Raw genomic sequence first — 6,280 nt, forward strand, 5'->3', positions numbered from 1 at the left:
TTAGGAGTCGTTTGGTAGAGTGTATAAGAATAATGCAAAATATGGTGTATTTATAATGCTTGTATTAGTTATGCTTGCATTAGTTTTGCTTGTATTTTTCTTACGCAGTGTTTGATTCGATATATTAAAAAAAACATAAATTACATAATTTCTTAAAAAAAAATTATTTTTTTATATAATACCCTCAATATATATGTTGAAAAGGATGCGGAAAATTTTTTGAGGGTTAATAGGGTCTTTGTAATGACCCTTCAGATCATTTTCCATATTTATGCTTATCTTCACCGTTTGAGCTTCTCCATAGCTGCCCCAAGTCATTTATGACTTTCTGGGACTGAGGGTTCGTTTTTCGGGCAGTTCGTTTGGTTTTTAGAGTCAATTCCCTGTTTAGAAGTCTTCGTTGGTTCCAAATGCCACCGATCAAAAACTTCAGCGAAACGATCTCGGATGAAAATTTTGACTGCGCCAGCATGTCCAAAATATCGATTTTATTCTAGGTAGACCTTTGGTTCGGGTCCCAATGCACCCGAGCTCATTTCGACCTATTAGTCGAAAAGTCATAAAATCGAAACTATATATATGGGCCCCAATTTTTGCCTAAACGACCTTGTATGGAAGTTTTGATGATTCCAATGGATTTTAATTGTGGTTTACACTCAAATTTCACTATTGGATCATATATTTTGGGTTCCGGATGAGTTCTGAGGGTCAAAAATAAGTTTTTGACTTTGTTGTCACAGGGTACCGTGTCTGTTCACCGAAGGGGTCTATAAATAGAGCCAAGGTCGCGATTTTGGGGATTTTTCTTTCACATTTGAGAACCTAAAACCCTAAATGGGTATGATAACTTGAAATTGAGTCTTGTGGGTGTCTAGGGAGCTTGGTAAACATCTTTTATCATGATTATCATCCGGATTAAGGTTAGATTTCATCACTTTATTGTTGAATTTCATTGTTCTTGACCCAAAACCCTAATTTAGCTTAGGACTTGATTTAGCCCCAAATTTCATTTGTTTGCACCCATCAATTGAGGATTATGCTTCCTTGGTGATAGATGACCATTGGGTTGACCTCGGAAATGTGATTTTCGTATATGGGACCCACTTGAGGTTTTTGGTGTCATTTTTGGACCCGAAGCACAATAGTGAAATATGAGTATCGTTAGACTTGTATTGATGAGTAGATTATATTTTTGATAGTGTGATGAAATTTTGGGGATTGTGAAGTGAAGACGAGCATGTGGTGCTTGAAGTGTGATTTTGTGGTTTAGCCTTGAGGTAGGCTTCTGTCTACTCTTCTTCATGAATGATGTATGATATATATTGCGTGTGAATGTGAATGTTAAGATTGATATTGAATAGAATGACTTAGTATTGAATACACATATAAGTTTGGAGATTAGATAGGGTTTTGGACCCGTAGGTTGGATTACTTAATACCCTTTTAGAATCCTATTGCCTTCTCCCTAGTTTGGGTAAATTTGTAGCATGGATGTGATATAATGTTATGCTCAGAATATGGTTTTAGCATTTGAAGCATGATTTATATATTTAGCCTTATTGGGCTAGTGTGATAGTTTTGGAATCGTAAGTTTGGTAGAGTTGACTTGAGTACCTTATTTCTAGTCGAAGTTACTATCTTAGGCGTTAATATAGCTTGCTTGACATCTAGAGGATGAATTAGATAAATTATCCTAGTTTGGAGCATAGTATGCCTAATTATGAAAATTATGGATTAAAAGTGGGATCATCCGGCCCACTTAGGCCAAGATTTGTGTTAGCCCTTGTGGGCTTAATTGCGGATAGTAGACCTAGTTGAAACTAATGAGCCTTATTTATGAGAATTACTTGGTGAATTGATAAATTGTGATGATTTTCGTCAGATTATGATATTTGGCCCATAGAGATGCATTTTCCTTTTTATTATGATATTTGGCCCATAGAGATGCATTTTCCTCTTAGTTATGATTATTAAGCTTATAGAGACGATTTTCCTCTTGGTCATGATGCATAACTTATAGATATGAGATGTCTAATAGAGGCGATATGCTTGTTGATATTATGCCTCCTAGATGTGAGATGTCTCCTATATATGAGATGATTATAGATATGCTACGATTTATAAATATGATTATTGATATGAGTCTCGGATATGTATATGGGCCTAAGGCCATGATTATGATGTTGTGAATATTTCGGATAAATTAATGGGCCAAGGGCCGTGTTATGGTACTGATTAAATATCCAAGAAGTGTTTATCATTGTGAATGATGTGATTGTGATTTATGAATATGAATATGTATATGTTTGTATACACATCTCTCCGGTATGGGACAGAGGAAGATTCGGTATGATGCTTATTATTCCATTGATTGAATACTGGTGATGGCATGCATAAGTTTGGTACGTTCATGATTATTTACCATTATAAATGATGTGATTATAGTAGAAATATGATCTTATGATTTTTCTTCTTGTTAGACGGTTAAGCTATGTAGTAACTAGTTGTCTATTAGCTAACTATTGCACTTGATGGCTAGGAAGCTAATGTATTAGTTAATGAATCTTGCGTAGTTAGAACATGGTAGCTAATGATGGCCAGTTAATGAATGATGTCATTTAATAAAAGATGGTTAGGCGACAAGTAGTAATGTGTTATCTAGTAATGATTAACAAAAATAGGATGAATAGTTGATAATAATGAATGATGGATAAATGACGGTTTTGGTCTAATGATGAACCTAGACTAGATGTTAGATGTTGACTATTAAATGAATAGTGGTTAGTTGTTATCCCGTGAGTAAGGATTATGTGAAGGATAATGTTTAGGCTAATAACTAGAGGTTATGTGATGACTAGCGAACTAGCGGTTTAATAATAATAAATGTTGGCTAGCTAATAACGAGTAATTGGGATGTATTGATAAGATAGATATCTTCACGGTTATCAGTATATCGGCTTGCGTCTGTGCACCTATTATATGCCTATATTTATGTGTCGAGAGTTATGATGATACATTGATACCCGACAAGGCCAGAGGATATTATGATGATATTGATACCCGGTTCGAGTTTGGAGGATACTATTGAGATGCTATTGATACCCGGCAAGGCTGATGATATTAATACTTGGTTCGAGTCTGGAGGATACTATTGAGATGATATTAATATCCGATTTAATTTCGGAGGATATTATGATGATATTGATACCCAGTTCGAGTCCGGAGAATACTATTGAGATGATATTGATAGCCGGCAAGATCGGAGGATATTATGATGATATTGATACCCGATTCGAGTTTGGAGGATACTATTGAGATGATATTGATACCCGATTTGAGTCCGGAGAATACTATTGAGATGATATTGATACCTGGTGAGGCCGGAGGTTGATGACGATAATGATGGTCCTGATGAGGACAGTTATGATGCATTGTGATATTGATAGTATATTTTGCATTCATTCCTGCATGCGCATCGCCGATCATCAGTATGTACCTATGTCTATCAGCCGATATGGGACGGTTGCATAGATATGGGGGAAGAATATTCCTTGTGTTGTTATATGTTGATTGAACCTTCCAAGTCTGGGGCGGCGGGGGTACGCATAGGCTCGACTAGGTTTTTGGTTGTCTAGAGTGGCCGATTATTTACGATGTTATTGATATTGTTATTATCATTGTTATGATCATTATTATGGCTAGCCTATGACAGATTGGTCATGAATCTGGTACTGGTATTGAGGTATGTCTTCGACCTTTGCTATCTTATGATTACATTACTAAGCACGATTATTCTATGTCTATCCATATGGATTAGAAATCCTGAGTATGTTGGTATTGAATGCTGATAGTATTATAATGAGGTCTTAAAATGAGAACATGACGATGTAGGTTATTTTTTAGATGACCTCCTATTTATATGTATTATATATATATATATATATATATATATATATATATATGAAGTCATGGTACTATCTGATATCCCTTTCTTCGTTGTTCATGTTGTATAGTCGTTCCTTCGCCTTGTATATTACAATATATCTTTCTTTCGCTCTTTATCTGTATATTGACCTGGGATATACGGTATAGCTTTGGAATATATTGAATGTAGTTGGAATAAGATAGTTCACCTTGATACTTCCTTAGTCTTATTATGTTAGACTCTTGGACAGGAATAGGATAGTTGTCTCTTAGTCTTATTATGTTAGACTCTTGGACAGGAATAGGATAGTTGTCCCTTGTTATTCTCATTGACTTATTACATGATTTATGGACTCTTGGTTATAGTTTCCATTCTGTTTATATGTTGTATATATCTACTTTATCTTTGGAACTCAGTTGGCAGTTGCCTACTGAGTACCATTCGTTTGGTACTCATACTACACCTCTGCCGCCTGCAGGTCATAGTACGAGTTATCGTCGTTGATGTATGCATCGTGTGGAGTAGCCCTGATTCGGAGACTCAGAGTGAGCTCCTGACGTTCGGAGTGTTACTTATCTGTCTCCTATATGTTAGACTAGCCTTTAAGTTGTATTTAGAGGTAAGTTGAATCAGTGTATTTCTCCTTGATATATCACTTTTGTACTCTTATTATGTTTAGAAGCTCTTGTACTGATACCACTTGCTTTTGGGATTCATCTATGTATTGATCTTTATCTCATATATTTTGCTTTTATTTTCTTATGTTATTGAGTAGTCCGTTACTAGCCGTTCCGAACTACAGGGTTGGCTTGCCTACTGGTGGGTTATGGTAAGCGCCATCACGACTTGAAAAGTTGGGTCGTGATAATCTTTAAGCATGTTAATGCATGCATTAGATCCATTGCATTACTAATGCCATGGATTTTGAGGTATTAATAATACACACCTCAATATATAATAGAGTGTATAACTAATACTTGCATTAGTTGTAAATAGGGTAAAAAGATATACCAAATAAGCTACTACTAATATACATTAAACTAATGCATGCATTAACATTTCAATACACTCTACCAAACAACCCCTTAAAGACAAAAACTTAGAACTTGTGTATGCATATCAACTTGAGTTTTATGTCTACTACCCCACCCCCCACGCCCACCTCCTCCCATACTCATTTTTATTTTTTTTTCTTCTATCTCTAGCCTCTACATGTCTTTCTTTTTCCCTATTTCTTCCCTTTATAGTTTCCTTTTTTTTTTTTATATTTTTTATTTATTTTTATTTTTACTTTTTTGGTTGTATTTTATATTTTTTTATATTTTCGATGAATGTGGCTAAGTCGAGTACAAATCATGGATAATGATGGAAATATCTAACTTTCAAAATTACAATTCATACCTTCTCTTTATTTTTTTTTCTTCGTTTTTTTTTTCCTTTTTAGATTCTTTTTTTTCTCTCTTCTATCTATAGCCTCTATTTCTTTTTTTTTTTTTTCATTTTTTCTCTCTTCTATCTCAAGCCTCTACTTTTCTTTCCTTTTCCCTATTTTTTTTCCTTTTTAGTTTCTTTTTTTCTTTTTTGCATTTTTTATTTATTTTTGTTTTTACTTTTTTTTTGTTGTTGTATTTTATATTTTATATTTTCGAAGAAAATGACTAAGTCGAGTACAAATCATGGATGGCGACAGAAATATCATAATCGCTCATTGTATTTGTATTCACCATCATTTTTTTTCCTTTTCTCATTTTTCATTCTTTTTTTTTTTCTTCAATTCTTTCTTTACGCTTTTTCTCTCTCTTCTATCTCGAACTTCTAGTTCTCTTTCTTTTTTTCTTTTTTTTTTATTCCTTTTTTCTTCTTTTTTCATTTTTAAATGTTTATTGTGATAACAAAAATATCATAATCGCATATGATTTATATTCACCCAACATTTATAATTTTGTATTCATTAATATAATTGTATTTGTATTTATTTTTTATACTTCAAACTTGTATTTGTATTTTATAGTTTGCACCATCATGTATATTTTATATAATTCGCACTTGTATTTTAAAGAACTGTTTTGTATTTGTAATTTATCGTTGATTGCACATTATATTTGTATTTTGTGATTTTATTTTGCTTGTATTTGTATTTGTATTCTATTTTCATTGATGGGCTTGTATTTCTAAAGAACTATTTTATATTTATTTTCGTAAGTTGACTGTATATTATATTTGTATTTATAATTGCATTTTTTTCATTTGTTTGTATTTGCATTCGTAATTGACAATATCATTTGTATTTTTAAACAATTAAAAAGGAATAGTTATTTTTCTCTATATGAACACTTATATATATATATATATATA

Source organism: Capsicum annuum, chromosome 5, assembly GCF_002878395.1.
Source record: "Capsicum annuum cultivar UCD-10X-F1 chromosome 5, UCD10Xv1.1, whole genome shotgun sequence".
Taxonomy (NCBI): Eukaryota; Viridiplantae; Streptophyta; class Magnoliopsida; order Solanales; family Solanaceae; genus Capsicum; species Capsicum annuum.